Source organism: Ursus americanus, chromosome 30 (assembly GCF_024610735.1).
Source record: "Ursus americanus isolate L20-20 chromosome 30, mUrsAme1.1.p, whole genome shotgun sequence".
Taxonomy (NCBI): domain Eukaryota; kingdom Metazoa; phylum Chordata; class Mammalia; order Carnivora; family Ursidae; genus Ursus; species Ursus americanus.
Window position 1 is genome coordinate 37,004,544 of NC_142156.1, and position 18,301 is coordinate 37,022,844.

The window sequence follows — 18,301 nt, forward strand, 5'->3', positions numbered from 1 at the left end:
CCATACTTGACAAGTTGGACCTCATAGATATATATAGAACACTACACCCCAGAACCAAAGAATACTCATTCTATTCTAATGCCCATGGAACATTCTCAAGAATAGACCATGTTCTGGGACACAAAACAGGTCTCAGCCGATACCAAAAGATTGAAATTATCCCCTGCATATTCTCAGACCACAACGCTCTGAAATCAAAACTCAACCACAAGGAAAAATTTGGAAGAAGCTCAGACACCTGGAGACTAAGAACCATCCTGCTCAGGAATGACTCGATAAACCAGGAAATCAAAAATCAAATTAAACAATTTATGGAGACCAATGGGAATGAAAATACAACAGTCCAAAAATCTATGGGATACTGCAAAGGCAGTCCTAAGGGGGAAATACATAGCCATCCAAGCCTCACTCAAAAGAATAGAAAAATCTAAAATGCAGTTTTTACATTCTCACCTCAAGAAGGTGGAACAGCAACAGAGGGACAGGCCTAATCCACACACAAGGAAGCAGTTGACCAAAATTAGAGCTGAAATCAATCAAGCAGAAACCAGAAGTACAGTAGAGCAGATCAACAGGACTAGAAGCTGGTTCTTGGAGAGAATCAATAAAATTGACAGACCACTGGCAACGCTCATTCAAAAGAAAAGAGAAAGGACCCGAATATTAATATTATGAATGAAAAAGGAGAGGTCACGACGAACACCATTGAAATTGGAAGGATTATTAGAAATTTTTATCAACAGCTATATGCCAATAAACTAAGCAATCTGGAAGAGATGGAATCCTTCCTGGAAACCTATAAACTACCAAGATTGAAAGAGGAAGAAATTGATTTCTTAAACAGGCCAATTAATGATGAAGAAATTGAGTCAGTGATAAACAACCTTCCAAATAACAAAACTCCAGGCCCGGACGGTTTTCCTGGGGAATTCTACCAAACATTCAAAGAAGAAATAATACCTATTCTCCTAAAGCTATTTCAAAAAATAGAAACAGAAGGAAAGCTACCAAACTCATTCTATGAGGCCAATATTACCTTGATCCCCAAACCAGGCAAAGACCCCCTCAAAAAGGAGAATGACAGACCGATTTCCCTAATGAATATGGACGCCAAAATCCTCAACAAGATACTTGCTAATAAAATCCAACAGTACATTAAAAGAATTACCCATCACGATCAAGTGGGATTCATACCTGGGATGCAAGCGTGGTTCAATATTCGCAAATCCATCAGCGTGATATATCATATCAACAAGAAAAGACTCAAGAACCACATGATCCTCTCAATTGATGCCGAAAAAGCATTTGACAAAATACAGCATCCTTTCCTGATTAAACCCTTCAGAGTGTAGGAATAGAAGGTACATTTCTCAATCTCATAAAAGCCATCTGTGAAAAGCCTACTGCAAATATTATTCTCAATGGGGAAAAGCTGGAAGCCTTTCCCTTAAGATCAGGAACTCGACAAGGATGCCCACTCTCGCCACTATTATTCAACATCGTACTGGAAGTCTTTGCAACAGCAATCAGACGACAAAAAGGGATCAAAGGTATTCAAATCGGCAAAGAAGAAGTCAAAATGTCTCTCTTCACAGATGACATGATACTCTATATGGAAAACCCAAAAGAAGCCACTCCCAAACTATTAGAAGTTATAGAGCAATTCAGTAATGTGGTGGGATACAAAATTAATGCTCAGAAATCAGTTGCATTTCTGTACACGAATAACGAGACCGAAGAAAGAGAAATTAGGGAATCCATCCCATTTACAATAGCACCAAAAACCGTACGTTACCTTAGAATTAACCAGAGACGTAAAGGACCTATATTCTAGAAACTATAAATCACTCTTGAAAGACATTAAGGAAGACATAAAAAGATGGAAAGGTATTCCATGCTCAAGGATCAGAAGAATTAACATAGTTAAAATGTCCATACTACCCTGAGCCATCTACACTTTCAATGCTATCCCGATCAAAATACTGAGGACATTTTTCAAAGAACTGGAACAAATAGTCCTTAAATTTGCATGGAAACAGAAAAGACCCCGAATCTCCAAGGAACTGTTGAAAAGGAAAAATAAAGCTGGGGGCATCACAATGCCAGATTTCGAGCTGTACTACAAAGCTGTGATCACAAAGACAGCATGGTACTGGCACAAAAGCAGACACATAGACCAATGGAACAGAATAGAGAACAGAGAAATGGACCCTCGGCTCTTTGTGCAGCTAATATTTGAGCAAGGAGGAAAAAACATTCGGTGGGAAAAAAGTCTCTTCAATAAATGGTGCTGGGAAAATTGGACAGCTACATGCAAAAGAATGAAACTTGACCACTCTCTCACACCATACACAAAAATAAACTCCAAATGGATGAAAGACCTCGATGGGAATCCATCAAAATTCTAGAGGAGAACATAGGCAGCAACCTCCACGACATCGGCCAAAGCAACCTTTTTCATGATACATCCCCAAAGGCAAGAGAAACAAAAGATACAATGAATTTATGGGACTTCATCAAGATTAAAAGTTTCAGCACAGTCAAGGAAACAGTCAGAAAAACTAAGAGGCAGCCCACGGAATGGGAGAAGATATTTGCCAATGACACTACAGATAAAGGACTGGTATCCAAGATCTACAAAGAACTTCTCAAACTCAATACACGAGAAACAAATAAACAAATCAAAAAATGGGCAGAAGATATGAACAGACACTTTTCCAATGAAGACATACAAATGGCTAACAGACACATGAAAAAATGTTCAAAATCATTAGCCATCAAGGAAATTCAAATCAAAACCACACTGAGATACCACCTTACGCCAGTTAGAATGGCAAAAATAGACAAGGCAAGAAACAACAAATGTTGGAGAGGATGTGGAGAAAGGGGATCCCTCCTACATTGTTGGTGGGAATGCAAGTTGGTACAGCCACTCTGGAAAACCGTGTTGAGGTCCCTTAAAAAGTTAAAAATTGAGCTACCCTATGATCCAGCCATTGCACTACTGGGTGTTTACCCCAAAGATACAGACGTAGTGAAGAGAAGGGCCATATGCACCCCAATGTTCACAGCAGCAATGTCCACAATAGCTAAATCGTGGAAGGAGCCGAGATGCCCTTCACAGATGACTGGATTAAGAAGTTGTGGTCCATATATACAATGGAATATTACTCAGCTATCAGAAAGAACGAGTTCTCAACATTTGCTACAACATGGATGGCACTGAAGGAGCTAATGCTAAGTGAAATAAGTCAAGCAGAGAAAGACAAGTATCATATGATTTCTCTCATCTATGGAACAAAAGAACTAGGAAGATCGGTAGGAGAAGAAAGGGATAAAGAAAGGGGGGGTAATCAGAAGGGGGAATGAAACATGAGAGACTATGGACTATGAGAAACAAACTGAGGGCCTCAGAAGGGAGGGGGGTGGGGGAATGGGATAGACCGGTGATGGGTGGTAAGGAGGGCACGTATTGCATGGTGCACTAGGTGTTATACGCAACTAATGAATCATCGAGCCTTACATCGGAAACCGGGGATGCACTGTATGTTGACAAACATAATAAAACATTAAAAAAAGAGAAAAAAAGAAAAACTGTGAGATGCAAGATGCTTTCTCTATGGTGTTCTTTCAGAGACTTCAGTATATGGCACTTTCCTTATGTTTTCTTAGACGCCTGTTGAAATGCTTTCATCTTCATGATAGAATACGTGAGGTGAAAGATGGCTTCGATACAATATTCTGTCTTAAATATTCGTTATTGGCCCTTTCCCTATGCTTTTATTCCCACTCTGAAACATTCTTCCATCATCATGACAGACGACGGGAGTTGGAAGACTGTTTCCATGCACTCCTATTACTGAGAGTTACATCTGGGGCTGTTTCCTTAAGTGAACCTTAAGGAAACATAGGGAAGCCCTAGTGTCTTCACTGATCAAAGTTGCCGTCTCTCTACACAAACTCTTTAGCTAATTGACTGATTGCACTTTCTTTTTGTTTTCACACAACCTTTTCGAACGGCTTTCATCCTCATGAAAGAAGTGAGTTGAGTGATGCTTTCTGTGTAGTATTATTACAGTTTTAAATGAAGTGCATTATCTTGATGCTCGCAGGCACTGTTTTGCACAATGCTCCCACTTCATGAGAAAAGATGTGAGATGCAAGATGCTTTTAGATAGAGTATTCTCTCCTAGTGTAAAGTAGGTGACACCTTCCTTATGCATTCGTAGACACTTGAAAAACTTGCGATCATCCTCACAGAAGCTGTGACTTGGAAGATGGTGTCCATTTGGTGTTCTGACTGAGATTTGTATATAGTGCCCTCTTCCTTAAGGTTCAAGGCACGTGCTGGACAACGGGTGTATATTCATGGGTCACCATGTTACTTCGATGTTGCCTTCTATCAACACGGAGTTGTTTCTCACAACTACTTAGATAGGACCTCTCCTTATGCTTTCACTTGCACTTCTGCAAGTACTCCCATCTTCATTACAGAAGATGTGAGTTGAAAGATTTTTTCCAAGGGTGTTCTTACCTGAGCATACAGAATGTTCCTTAGGTTTCATGCAGATTTTGGAACATACATCCACCCTCATGAACTTGATTTGGAAAGTTGTCTCCAGATGGTGCTCTTTAATAGTGCTAAGCGTATGGCACTTCTTTTACCGTTCAACACAGATATTTGAAAAAGCTTCTCTCTTCATCAGGATGTTTGAAGTTTCATTCTCTATACAGAACCTTGGTGCTCAGAGTGGAGTAAACGTCATTTCTTTACAAGTTCCTTTACCCTTGAGCCAATGCTTTCAGCCTCATGAGAAAAGATCTGAGTTTCAGACAGTGTCCTACGGATTTCCCTCATAAAGTTAAGCGTATGATAATTCCCTTATGCTGAGAAACACTTCTGAGAATGCTTCCAACTTCGTAAAAGAAGATGTGCCTTGAAGGATGGATTCGGTACGGTCGTTTCTTGAAGCTAAGTCTCTGCCACTTTCCTTATGCTTTCAGGGCAATGATGCAAACGTTTCCATCTTCATGACAGAATTTGTTGGTTGAAAGATGCTATCTACCCAGTGCTCTCACCTACTATTAAGTTTATGGCACTTTCGTTAAGGTTCAACACACAGGAAAGAAACCCCGGTTGATCCATTTGTCAGGAGGTTGGTTTGATATTGTTTTCTATCTACACAGATTTGGTTCTTAGAATTAAGTAGACGGCACTTCTTTATGAGCTCGCACACATTCTTACTACACTTCACTACAGAAGTTGTGAGTTGAGACATGGTGTCAATACAGTGTTCCTGTATAGAGTGAAACAACGCGCTTTATGCGTCTGTTTTCACAGACAGTTTTGCACATACTTCCGTTTTTATGACAGAAGACTGTGAGATGCAAGATGCTTTCTCTATGGTGTTCTTTCGTGGACTTCAGTATATGGCACTTTCCCTACGTTTTCTTAGACACCTGTGCCAATAGTTTCATCTTCACGACCGAAGATGTCAGGTGAATGTTGGCTTTGATACAATGTTCTTCCTTGAAGATTGGTTAGTGGCCCTTATGCTTTCATTCCCACTCTGCAACATGCTTCCATCATCATGACAGAGGATGGGAGTTGGAAGACCCTTACCATGCTCTTCTTACTGAGAGTTACGTCTATGGCAGTTTCCTTAAGGTTCAACACACATATTGGAAAACCCTGGTGTCTTCAGTGATCAACGTTACCGTCTCTCTGCACAAACCTGATTCACTGAATGGAGTGATGGCACTTTCTTTTCCTTTTCACACAACATTTTTGATCGGCATCCTCTTTTTTTGGAAATTTTGTTTGGAAATTTTAATATGCCTTTCTCAATATCTGATGGAAAAAGCAGACAAAACATTGGTAACAAATGTGACCTAATTGACGTCTATGTAATATTGCATAATACGTGCAGAATACATTATTTCCAGTGGTCATAGACTATTTACCCAAACAGATGATATGTTGTTCCATGAATCATGTCTACATTTTAACATCCTGAAACTAACTAGATTCTATTCGTAGGCCACCAAGGAATAGAGCCCGAGTCCTCATGAAAAGAAGACCAGGAAATCCCTCCATGTTTAAAAATTCAATGTAACTTTGCTGCATATCCTAAGGGTCAGAGAGGGAATCGCAATGGACATTTTCCACCTTTTCTACATCAGGGCTCACACACAATGGCCCTTTGTCTCTGAAGAGCACTGACTATCCTAACATAGACAGGACTTAAGCCTCCTATCAGAGTTCTGCATGTCCCAGGCACACCTGGCAGCTTTGGCCTGTGCCCACACACACCTCCCTCCAGCTTTCCTTTCTGGTGGCATTGTGTTAAGGTAGTCAACATAGCCATATGGAGATGAGAAGCTCCCCACTCCTAGTGATGATGTTGCTATTGTCCCCACCAAGCTAATAACATGATTTCTGAGAGAATTACAACAAAATAGCAGTTTCTTGACCTTCATGAAAGTGTGAAAATCATCTTGTGAGTCATCTTTTCGAAACACGGTTTCACCATGTGTTCTTTTCTCTGGAAAAGATATAGACCCAATGGTAATTATGGCTCCTGAGCACCTGCTCTTGGGAGAATCCATACTGGCTCTGAGTAGCATTCTCCCTCGTAAACTTCTCAACTGGGGTGTAGATAGAATGAGTCCCATTTTTAGATGGATAGACAAAGGCTCAGAAATGATATGAATTACAGAGGATTTTAGTGTCAGAAACCTAAGTGTGATCTCCAAACTGACTCCAAATCCCTTGTTCTTCCATACAAGGTACCATTTCACTCTACCCCAGGTCTTCTCAATCTGGAAACCTAGGAAGTATTAGGATTTTCTTGTTGTGTGGCCAAATGGAATGAATTCGGCTGCCTTTTCACCTCTGCCCATCATGATCATGAAGATAATTCTCTCAGTGGAGGACCTTTGAGTCGGAGACTTAAAGATCCCTAGGAATAGAGATACTATACTATTTTTCTGATATTAAAGTGACTGAAAGAACTATGCTTTTTTAATTGATGGAGGCTCTGGTCTGTAGAGTGTCCTGTAAGGTCGGAAATAGTATTTAAAGCAGTTAGCCTCTTCTATAGAGTGAGACAATGCTTCTAAAGATTTCCTAAATATTCCCTTACCTGTGATTATTTATTCCCAACCATCGTAGTGTTTCTATGTTACGATTATGATTTCATTAAGGCCAACGTTGCGGAGAAAGAACTTAGTGTATCCAGGGGCACTTTCGTGTTGTGACAGTGAGCTATTCTGTTGTATTCTGTAGTCCAAGGGAATGGTGCCAGACATCTCTAAGATGTGTAAAATTCTGACTGTAAATGATCTCTATGCTTCAGAGATTTGGGCAGGACAAGGGGAGGAGTCCAGAGACCATGAACGCCTCTGTTACCTGTGTTGACCATGGAGCAGGTAACCTTCTGTAGGGGTCCTTTGATGTCTCTTTACTATTGGAAAGGTGCTTTCATCTCACGTTCCACCATTTGGTAGTGATGATAAGGATAAGAGTAATTTTTATGTCATACCATCTGTGAGGCCTGATCTTGGCCTCCCAGGAAAGCTCTCCTTTAACATTTTACCCAGCTCAAAATGACTGGGCAAACCCTCAAAGCATGGGCCCTATTTCTGCCCCCAGCACTTATTGTCCATATGCATCAAAAAGAAAAAGAGAACCAAAAAATGCCTTTGCCAACATCAAGGTGAGAACACAAAAGAACCTTTCTTGCTCCCATAAGATTAAAGTCATACTGATTTGTACATACTGAAAACATAAGAAAAAGTCTGTCACTTTCTGGAACCTTCTTCCTCATCGTGATGTATAACTGTACGTAGCACAACTCAGAACAAATATATGACCCTGCCCTAAATGTTCCTTCCCTGGAGCACTCCCTTCTTTGTGAATATTGTGTCTCCCAGGCAGCTGTCCTTGACTTGGGTTTGAATAAAACTCTCTTCCTTCCTCTCTAAAATGTTTTAAAAGGTTCCTTCATTTAGTGTCGACAATAACACTCTGTTTTCAAGTGAAAAATAAATGTTCCTGGTTCACAACCGCGACAGAACAGAAGGCCGGCTTTTCCTTCCTTCCCTGTAGAACTAAGCATGTGTATATAGATTGCAGCACAAATGGGCTCACCCTAGAAGGATGTTTTGAAGGTCTGAGAAGCACTATCCACTCCATGGGTGAGACAAGAAGGCAAAGCTATTCCCGCTTGGAGCATTCCTTTTGGCGCTTAAAATTGCCTTGGATATGCATAAAAGCATTGCATTTCCTAAAGCCCAAGGCTGGAACAGTCTGAGAGCAGCTGACCTTGCCAGGAACCAGGCACACCCTTGCAGGAAGGGTTGGTGCAGAAGGGAAGGGGCAGGGCTCTGAGGGTGGTCTGCAGCTAGAGGGGTCCGCGAAAGGGGCCGTGTGTGTGTGTGTGTGTGTGTGTGTGTGTGTGTGTGTGTGTGTGTATGTGTGTGATTGCAGCCCTGCCCATGATCCCCGTCATGCCTGCTCAGGGCGTTTAGCCAAGGAGGTGCCTCCTGGACCTCTGCACTCCCAGAGTTGTGAGTCATGGGGCCGGTTGCCTGGCATTCAAGGAGTTGGAAGCATCATACTCCCCAAGCAATCACCCCATGGGGGTGGAGCTACGTCTCTGTGTGCAGATCCGGAGCAGCCCAAGGACGCAGACCAGGAGCCAAGGAAGTGGAGTTTTGAGAGAGTGGACCTGTGGAGTTCCTGGCTGGGTGAATGCATGCTGTGTGGCCATAGGTGGGCTTTCTGGGAGTAGGGGCACCCCGGGTAAGAGGCAGGGTTCTGGAAGGGCATGTTGAGAGAGTTCATCATGGAGACTCAGTTTTCTTTCCTTTTTCCCTTGAAAGTCTCTTCTGCCTAGTCTCCGTCAACTGGCCATACACTCCAGACCCAGGAACTCCAGGGCACCCGCTCAGCAAAGCTTTTGTGGGATGGTTCGCAGACATTCCAGGGTTTCCCGTGTTCCCCAAGAAGAGCGAGAGAAAGGACCGCACAGTCCCCAACTTCAGTGCGGTGCCCCTGTCCCCCGACACAGTGCAGGTAATGGACCTTGAGCAGTTCCCCGAGTTCAGCAGGGTATTCCCTGTTCCCTCAGGCACAGGTGGGGCGCTAGGAAGGCCCAGAGCCCTTACCCAACTTCAGCATTGTGCTAGCTGTTTCCTGGGAATGGTGGCAATGGGCTGGGAGATAATTACTACTAAAAGACAAGTCTATGTTTCCCCTTCTCCCAGAAACCACAGCAGGTGTGCAGGCTTTAGGTCCGAGGAGCTGCTTCTCCCCATCTGACAACACTTCTCTGCTCTGGCTCCGCGACACCCTACGTTCTGAACGTCTGCATCTGAGTCAGTGAGGCAGCTTGACACGGGATCCAGCATTCAGAGAAAGCGGCAGGTCCATTTGGAGAAATGTCATATCCACATCAGGACTGGAAGTAAAACCTCTCATGAACCCACCATCTCCTGGGTTTTTCTCTTTTCTCTAGTTGAGCCATGAAGTAAAACTTAAGTAATAGTTGTCAGCGTTCTGAATTTGGTGAAGGAGGTACTTAGTTTCTGAGCTTGGAGCACTTTGCAGGGGATCCCATTTTCTCTGTTCATTGACTGCTTATGAATGTGTTTTGAACAGCTGTTTCCTAGAAACACTCTTTCATTAGAAAGGGAAGGTGAGGTTTACTCTTTGTCTATTTTTAAGATATACGTTTGACAGTGTTTATACAGTTGGGCCTAAGATATGGGTGAGTGGCCACCATTTAGTGTTAGATGGCCTTTTGTCGTCACATACAAATATGGATGATGTCTTTCCAATTGTCAAAGGTGATGTTTCATCACTGATTAGTCTTTTCATCCCAAGAGTTACAATGGGGGTCGAGGGAAAATTCAAAATTATTCAGAGCAGCATTTTGCTGTTTAAAATATATGCTGGTGTTGGGTAGTAAGGAGGGCACATATTGCATGGTGCACTGGGTGTTATATGCAACTAATGTATCATCGAAATTTACTATACTGTATGGAGACTATAACATTATGTAATAAAAAACAATAAAAAAATAAAGGTAAACCTTGTGTATCTAACTATACCAGATGTATCATCTCGATATTTTGAAGTGCCATATTCAATCTGCTGTTTCTTTGGTAGTGGAGTCAGAGGAGAGTCTTTGGGAATTCCTTTCGATAGAGGCATGGTGGTGGCTACAATTGGGTAGGCGACAGGGGCCCTGGGCTGAGTTCTGGAACTGCTTTCCTGATGCTGGGTGAGTCAGGTTATGCCAAAGAGTTTCTGTTTCTTCCCTATGAGATTGACAAAAACCGGCTTCCAACGGAAAAATCTTTCGCAACGTGCAAACATGCTCACAAGTGCCTGTGCCAAGGTGAAGTAAATGCCATACACTGATCTGTAAGAGACCACAGTTTGCTAGCAGGAGATAAACCCGAACGAACACAGCATGGGACACTTGGGGCAGAAACGGCTTCCGAAGAAAAAAAAGTTCTTGATGTGGAAAACCTATCCAAAGTGGTTGTAGCAAAGTAAACAGAATGCCACACACTTATGTGCAAGAAACAACATTCCCCAGGCATGGTCTAAGCCCAGACATCGTCACTGTGCTTTTGGTAGCATGAGGGAAACCCGAGCCCCACAGCCCTGACCCATTAGGTAAAAAGCCGGCTTCCAAAGGAAACAGTTTTCCTAAGGTGCAGACCCTCTCACAAGTGGTTGTGGCAAGGTAAAGCAAATGCCATCCACTTCTCTGGAAGAAACCACAGTGCCCAGCCATGTTCTAAGCCTTAACATCATCACTGGGCTTCTGGAAGCATGAGTGAAAACAGAGGAGCACAACACGGAGACCCATTTGAGAAAAACCGGCTTCCAACGGAAAAATCTTTCATAACGTGCAAACATGCTCACAACTGCCTGTGGCAAGGTGAAGTAAATGCCGTACACTGATTTGTAAGAGACCACAGGGCCCAGGCACCGACTGAGCCCTTCCCTCGTCCCGGCGGGTTTGCTAGCAGGAGTTCAACCCCAACGAACACACCCCGGAGACCCCTGGGGCAAAGACGGCTTCCGACGAACAATAGGTGCTTGCAGTGGAAAACCTATCCCAAGTGGGGGTAGCCAGGTCAACAAAATGCCTCACACCCAGGTGTAAGAAACAACATTGCCCAGGCATGGTCTAAGCCCCTCACCTCGTCCCTGTGCTTTGGGGAGCCGGAGGGACAGCCGAGGCACACGGCCCTGAGACCCCTTTGCAAAAAGCCGGCTTCCCACGGAAACAGTTTTCCTGAGGTGCAGACCCTCTCACAGGTGGTTGTGGCAAGGTAAAGCAAATGCCCTCCACTTCTCTGGAAGAAACCACAGTTGCCAGCCATGTTCTAAGCCCTCCCATCCTCCCTGGGCTTCTGGCAGCAGGAGTGAAAAGAGAGGAGCAGAGCACTGGGACCCGTTTGACAAAACCCGGCTTCCCACGGGAAAGTCTTTCTCCACGTGCAGACATGCTCCCAGGTGCCTGTGGCAAGGGGAAGGAAATGCCATACACGGACCTGGAAGAGACCACAGGGCCCAGGCACAGTCTGAACCATTCCCTCAACCCGGCGGTTTTGCTAGCAGGAGTTCAACCCCAACGAACACAGCCCGGAGACCCCTGGGGCAAAAACGGCTTCCGACGAACAATAGGTGCTTGCTGTGGAACACCTATCCCAAGTGGGGGTAGCCAGGTCAACAAAATGCCACACACCCAGGTGTAAGAAACAACATTGCCCAGGCATGGTCTAAGCCCCTCACCTCGTCCCTGTGCTTTGGGGAGCCGGAGGGACAGCCGAGGCACACGGCCCTGAGACCCCTTTGCAAAAAGCCGGCTTCCCACGGAGACAGTTTTCCTGAGGTGCAGACCCTATCCCAAGTGGTTGTGGCAAGCTAAAGCAAATGCCCTCCACTTCTCTGGAAGAAAACGCAGTGCCCAGCCATGTTCTAAGCCCTCCCATCCTCCCTGGGCTTCTGGCAGCAGGAGTGAAAAGAGAGGAGCAGAGCACTGGGACCCGTTTGACAAAACCCGGCTTCCCACGGGAAAGTCTTTCTCCACGTGCAGACATGCTCCCAGGTGCCTGTGGCAAGGGGAAGGAAATGCCATACACTGACCTGGAAGAGACCACAGGGCCCAGGCACAGTCTGAACCCTTCCCTCAACCCGGCGGTTTTGCAAGCAGGAGTTCAACCCCAACGAACACAGCCCGGAGACCCTTGGGGCAAAAACGCCTTCCGAGGAACAATAGGTGCTTGCTGTGGAACACCTATCCCAAGTGGGGGTAGCCAGCTCAACAAAATGCCACACACCCAGGTGTAAGAAACAACATTGCCCAGGCATGGTCTAAGCCCCTCACCTCGTCCCTGTGCTTTGGGGAGCCGGAGGGACAGCCGAGGCCCACGGCCCTGAGACCCCTTTGCAAAAAGCCGGCTTCCCACGGAGACAGTTTTCCTGAGGTGCAGACCCTATCCCAAGTGGTTGTGGCAAGCTAAAGCAAATGCCCTCCACTTCTCTGGAAGAAACCACAGTGCCCAGCCATGTTCTAAGCCCTCCCATCCTCCCTGGGCTTCTGGCAGCAGGAGTGAAAAGAGAGGAGCAGAGCACTGGGACCCGTCTGGCAAAACCCGGCTTCCCACGGGAAAGTCTTTCTCCACGTGCAGACATGCTCCCAGGTGCCTGTGGCAAGGGGAAGGAAATGCCATACACTGACCTGGAAGAGACCACAGGGCCCAGGCACAGTCTGAACCCTTCCCTCAACCCGGCGGTTTTGCTAGCAGGAGTTCAACCCCAACGAACACAGCCCGGAGACCCCTGGGGCAAAAACGGCTTCCGACGAACAATAGGTGCTTGCTGTGGAACACCTATCCCAAGTGGGGGTAGCCAGCTCAACAAAATGCCACACACCCAGGTGTAAGAAACAACATTGCCCAGGCATGGTCTAAGCCCCTCACCTCGTCCCTGTGCTTTGGGGAGCCGGAGGGACAGCCGAGGCACACGGCCCTGAGACCCCTTTGCAAAAAGCCGGCTTCCCACGGAGACAGTTTTCCTGAGGTGCAGACCCTATCCCAAGTGGTTGTGGCAAGCTAAAGCAAATGCCCTCCACTTCTCTGGAAGAAACCACAGTGCCCAGCCATGTTCTAAGCCCTCCCATCCTCCCTGGGCTTCTGGCAGCAAGAGTGAAAAGAGAGGAGCAGAGCACTGGGACCCGTCTGACAAAACCCGGCTTCCCACGGGAAAGTCTTTCTCCACGTGCAGACATGCTCCCAGGTGCCTGGGGCAAGGGGAAGGAAATGCCATACACGGACCTGGAAGAGACCACAGGGCCCAGGCACAGTCTGAACCCTTCCCTCAACCCGGCATTTTTGCTAGCAGGAGTTCAACCCCAACGAACACAGCCCGGAGACCCCTGGTGCAAAAACGGCTTCCGACGATCAATAGGTGCTTGCTGTGGAACACCTATCCCAAGTGGGGGAAGCCAGCTCAACAAAATGCCACACACCCAGGTGTAAGAAACAACATTGCCCAGGCATGGTCTAAGCCCCTCACCTCGTCCCTGTGCTTTGGGGAGCCGGAGGGACAGCCGAGGCCCACGGCCCTGAGACCCCTTTGCAAAAAGACGGCTTCCCACAGAGACAGTTTTCCTGAGGTGTAGACCCTATCCCAAGTGGTTGTGGCAAGGTAAAGCAAATGCCCTCCACTTCTCTGGAAGAAACCACAGTGCCCAGCCATGTTCTAAGCCCTCCCATCCTCCCTGGGCTTCTGGCAGCAGGAGTGAAAAGAGAGGAGCAGAGCACTGGGACCCGTTTGACAAAACCCGGCTTCCCACGGGAAAGTCTTTCTCCACGTGCAGACATGCTCCCAGGTGCCTGTGGCAAGGGGAAGGAAATGCCATACACTGACCTGGAAGAGACCACAGGGCCCAGGCACAGTCTGAACCCTTCCCTCAACCCGGCGGTTTTGCAAGTAGGAGTTCAACCCCAACGAACACAGCCCGGAGAACCCTGGGGCAAAAACGGCTTCCGACGATCAATAGGTGCTTGCTGTGGAACACCTATCCCAAGTGGGGGTAGCCAGCTCAACAAAATGCCACACACCCAGGTGTAAGAAACAACATTGCCCAGGCATGGTCTAAGCCCCTCACCTCGTCCCTGTGCTTTGGGGAGCCGGAGGGACAGCCGAGGCACACGGCCCTGAGACCCCTTTGCAAAAAGACGGCTTCCCACAGAGACAGTTTTCCTGAGGTGTAGACCCTATCCCAAGAGGTTGTGGCAAGGTAAAGCAAATGCCCTCCACTTCTCTGGAAGAAACCACAGTGCCCAGCCATGTTCTAAGCCCTCCCATCCTCCCTGGGCTTCTGGCAGCAGGAGTGAAAAGAGAGGAGCAGAGCACTGGGACCCGTTTGACAAAACCCGGCTTCCCACGGGAAAGTCTTTCTCCACGTGCAGACATGCTCCCAGGTGCCTGTGGCAAGGGGAAGGAAATGCCATACACTGACCTGGAAGAGACCACAGGGCCCAGGCACAGTCTGAACCCTTCCCTCAACCCGGCGGTTTTGCTAGCAGGAGTTCAACCCCAACGAACACAGCCCGGAGACCCCTGGGGCAAAAACGGCTTCCGACGAACAATAGGTGCTTGCTGTGGAACACCTATCCCAAGTGGGGGTAGCCAGCTCAACAAAATGCCACACACCCAGGTGTAAGAAACAACATTGCCCAGGCATGGTCTAAGCCCCTCACCTCGTCCCTGTGCTTTGGGGAGCCGGAGGGACAGCCGAGGCCCACGGCCCTGAGACCCCTTTGCAAAAAGCCGGCTTCCCACGGAGACAGTTTTCCTGAGGTGCAGACCCTATCCCAAGTGGTTGTGGCAAGGTAAAGCAAATGCCCTCCACTTCTCTGGAAGAAACCACAGTGCCCAGCCATGTTCTAAGCCCTCCCATCCTCCCTGGGTTTCTGGCAGCAGGATTGAAAAGAGAGGAGCAGAGCACTGGGACCCGTTTGACAAAACCCGGCTTCCCACGGGAAAGTCTTTCTCCACGTGCAGACATGCACCCAGGTGCCTGTGGCAAGGGGAAGGAAATGCCATACACTGACCTGGAAGAGACCACAGGGCCCAGGCACAGTCTGAACCCTTCCCTCAACCCGGCGGTTTTGCTAGCAGGAGTTCAACCCCAACGAACACAGCCCGGAGACCCCTGGGGCAAAAACGGCTTCCGACGAACAATAGGTGCTTGCTGTGGAACACCTATCCCAAGTGGGGGTAGCCAGCTCAACAAAATGCCACACACCCAGGTGTAAGAAACAACATTGCCCAGGCATGGTCTAAGCCCCTCACCTCGTCCCTGTGCTTTGGGGAGCCGGAGGGACAGCCGAGGCCCACGGCCCTGAGACCCCTTTGCAAAAAGCCGGCTTCCCACGGAGACAGTTTCCTGAGGTGCAGACCCTATCCCAAGTGGTTGTGGCAAGCTAAAGCAAATGCCCTCCACTTCTCTGGAAGAAACCGCAGTGCCCAGCCATGTTCTAAGCCCTCCCATCCTCCCTGGGCTTCTGGCAGCAGGAGTGAAAAGAGAGGAGCAGAGCACTGGGACCCGTTTGACAAAACACGGCTTCCCACGGGAAAGTCTTTCTCCACGTGCAGACATGCTCCCAGGTGCCTGTGGCAAGGGGAAGGAAATGCCATACACTGACCTGGAAGAGACCACAGGGCCCAGGCACAGTCTGAACCCTTCCCTCAACCCGGCGGTTTTGCTAGCAGGAGTTCAACCCCAACGAACACAGCCCGGAGACCCCTCGGGCAAAAACGGCTTCCGACGAACAATAGGTGCTTGCTGTGGAACACCTATCCCAAGTGGGGGTAGCCAGCTCAACAAAATGCCACACACCCAGGTGTAAGAAACAACATTGCCCAGGCATGGTCTAAGCCCCTCACCTCGTCCCTGTGCTTTGGGGAGCCGGAGGGACAGCCGAGGCACACGGCCCTGAGACCCCTTTGCAAAAAGCCGGCTTCCCACGGAGACAGTTTTCCTGAGGTGCAGACCCTATCCCAAGTGGTTGTGGCAAGGTAAAGCAAATGCCCTCCACTTCTCTGGAAGAAACCACAGTGCCCAGCCATGTTCTAAGCCCTCCCATCCTCCCTGGGCTTCTGGCAGCAGGAGTGAAAAGAGAGGAGCAGAGCACTGGGACCCGTTTGACAAAACCCGGCTTCCCACGGGAAAGTCTTTCTCCACGTGCAGACATGCTCCCAGGTGCCTGTGGCAAGGGGAAGGAAATGCCATACACTGACCTGGAAGAGACCACAGGGCCCAGGCACAGTCTGAACCCTTCCCTCAACCCGGCGGTTTTGCAAGTAGGAGTTCAACCCCAACGAACACAGCCCGGAGACCCCTGGGGCAAAAACGGCTTCCGACGATCAATAGGTGCTTGCTGTGGAACACCTATCCCAAGTGGGGGAAGCCAGCTCAACAAAATGCCACACACCCAGGTGTAAGAAACAACATTGCCCAGGCATGGTCTAAGCCCCTCACCTCGTCCCTGTGCTTTGGGGAGCCGGAGGGACAGCCGAGGCCCACGGCCCTGAGACCCCTTTGCAAAAAGACGGCTTCCCACAGAGACAGTTTTCCTGAGGTGTAGACCCTATCCCAAGAGGTTGTGGCAAGGTAAAGCAAATGCCCTCCACTTCTCTGGAAGAAACCACAGTGCCCAGCCATGTTCTAAGCCCTCCCATCCTCCCTGGGCTTCTGGCAGCAGGAGTGAAAAGAGAGGAGCAGAGCACTGGGACCCGTTTGACAAAACCCGGCTTCCCACGGGAAAGTCTTTCTCCACGTGCAGACATGCTCCCAGGTGCCTGTGGCAAGGGGAAGGAAATGCCATACACTGACCTGGAAGAGACCACAGGGCCCAGGCACAGTCTGAACCCTTCCCTCAACCCGGCGGTTTTGCTAGCAGGAGTTCAACCCCAACGAACACAGCCCGGAGACCCCTGGGGCAAAAACGGCTTCCGACGAACAATAGGTGCTTGCTGTGGAACACCTATCCCAAGTGGGGGTAGCCAGCTCAACAAAATGCCACACACCCAGGTGTAAGAAACAACATTGCCCAGGCATGGTCTAAGCCCCTCACCTCGTCCCTGTGCTTTGGGGAGCCGGAGGGACAGCCGAGGCCCACGGCCCTGAGACCCCTTTGCAAAAAGCCGGCTTCCCACGGAGACAGTTTTCCTGAGGTGCAGACCCTATCCCAAGTGGTTGTGGCAAGGTAAAGCAAATGCCCTCCACTTCTCTGGAAGAAACCACAGTGCCCAGCCATGTTCTAAGCCCTCCCATCCTCCCTGGGTTTCTGGCAGCAGGAGTGAAAAGAGAGGAGCAGAGCACTGGGACCCGTTTGACAAAACCCGGCTTCCCACGGGAAAGTCTTTCTCCACGTGCAGACATGCACCCAGGTGCCTGTGGCAAGGGGAAGGAAATGCCATACACTGACCTGGAAGAGACCACAGGGCCCAGGCACAGTCTGAACCCTTCCCTCAACCCGGCGGTTTTGCTAGCAGGAGTTCAACCCCAACGAACACAGCCCGGAGACCCCTGGGGCAAAAACGGCTTCCGACGAACAATAGGTGCTTGCTGTGGAACACCTATCCCAAGTGGGGGTAGCCAGCTCAACAAAATGCCACACACCCAGGTGTAAGAAACAACATTGCCCAGGCATGGTCTAAGCCCCTCACCTCGTCCCTGTGCTTTGGGGAGCCGGAGGGACAGCCGAGGCCCACGGCCCTGAGACCCCTTTGCAAAAAGCCGGCTTCCCACGGAGACAGTTTCCTGAGGTGCAGACCCTATCCCAAGTGGTTGTGGCAAGCTAAAGCAAATGCCCTCCACTTCTCTGGAAGAAACCGCAGTGCCCAGCCATGTTCTAAGCCCTCCCATCCTCCCTGGGCTTCTGGCAGCAGGAGTGAAAAGAGAGGAGCAGAGCACTGGGACCCGTTTGACAAAACCCGGCTTCCCACGGGAAAGTCTTTCTCCACGTGCAGACATGCTCCCAGGTGCCTGTGGCAAGGGGAAGGAAATGCCATACACTGACCTGGAAGAGACCACAGGGCCCAGGCACAGTCTGAACCCTTCCCTCAACCCGGCGGTTTTGCTAGCAGGAGTTCAACCCCAACGAACACAGCCCGGAGACCCCTGGGGCAAAAACGGCTTCCGACGAACAATAGGTGCTTGCTGTGGAACACCTATCCCAAGTGGGGGTAGCCAGCTCAACA

General features: G+C 48.5%; 1 long non-coding RNA gene across 1 annotated transcript; it reads left to right on the top strand.

Annotated features, from left to right (window-relative positions):
- The first annotated feature begins 8,557 nt into the window (after positions 1-8,557).
- LOC148107485 (uncharacterized) lies at positions 8,558-10,124 on the top strand. Its single transcript, XR_015722303.1, has 3 exons — positions 8,558-8,776; positions 8,887-9,079; positions 9,271-10,124. It is a non-coding gene; the product is annotated as an uncharacterized LOC148107485 (long non-coding RNA).
- The last annotated feature ends 8,177 nt before the right edge of the window (positions 10,125-18,301 follow it).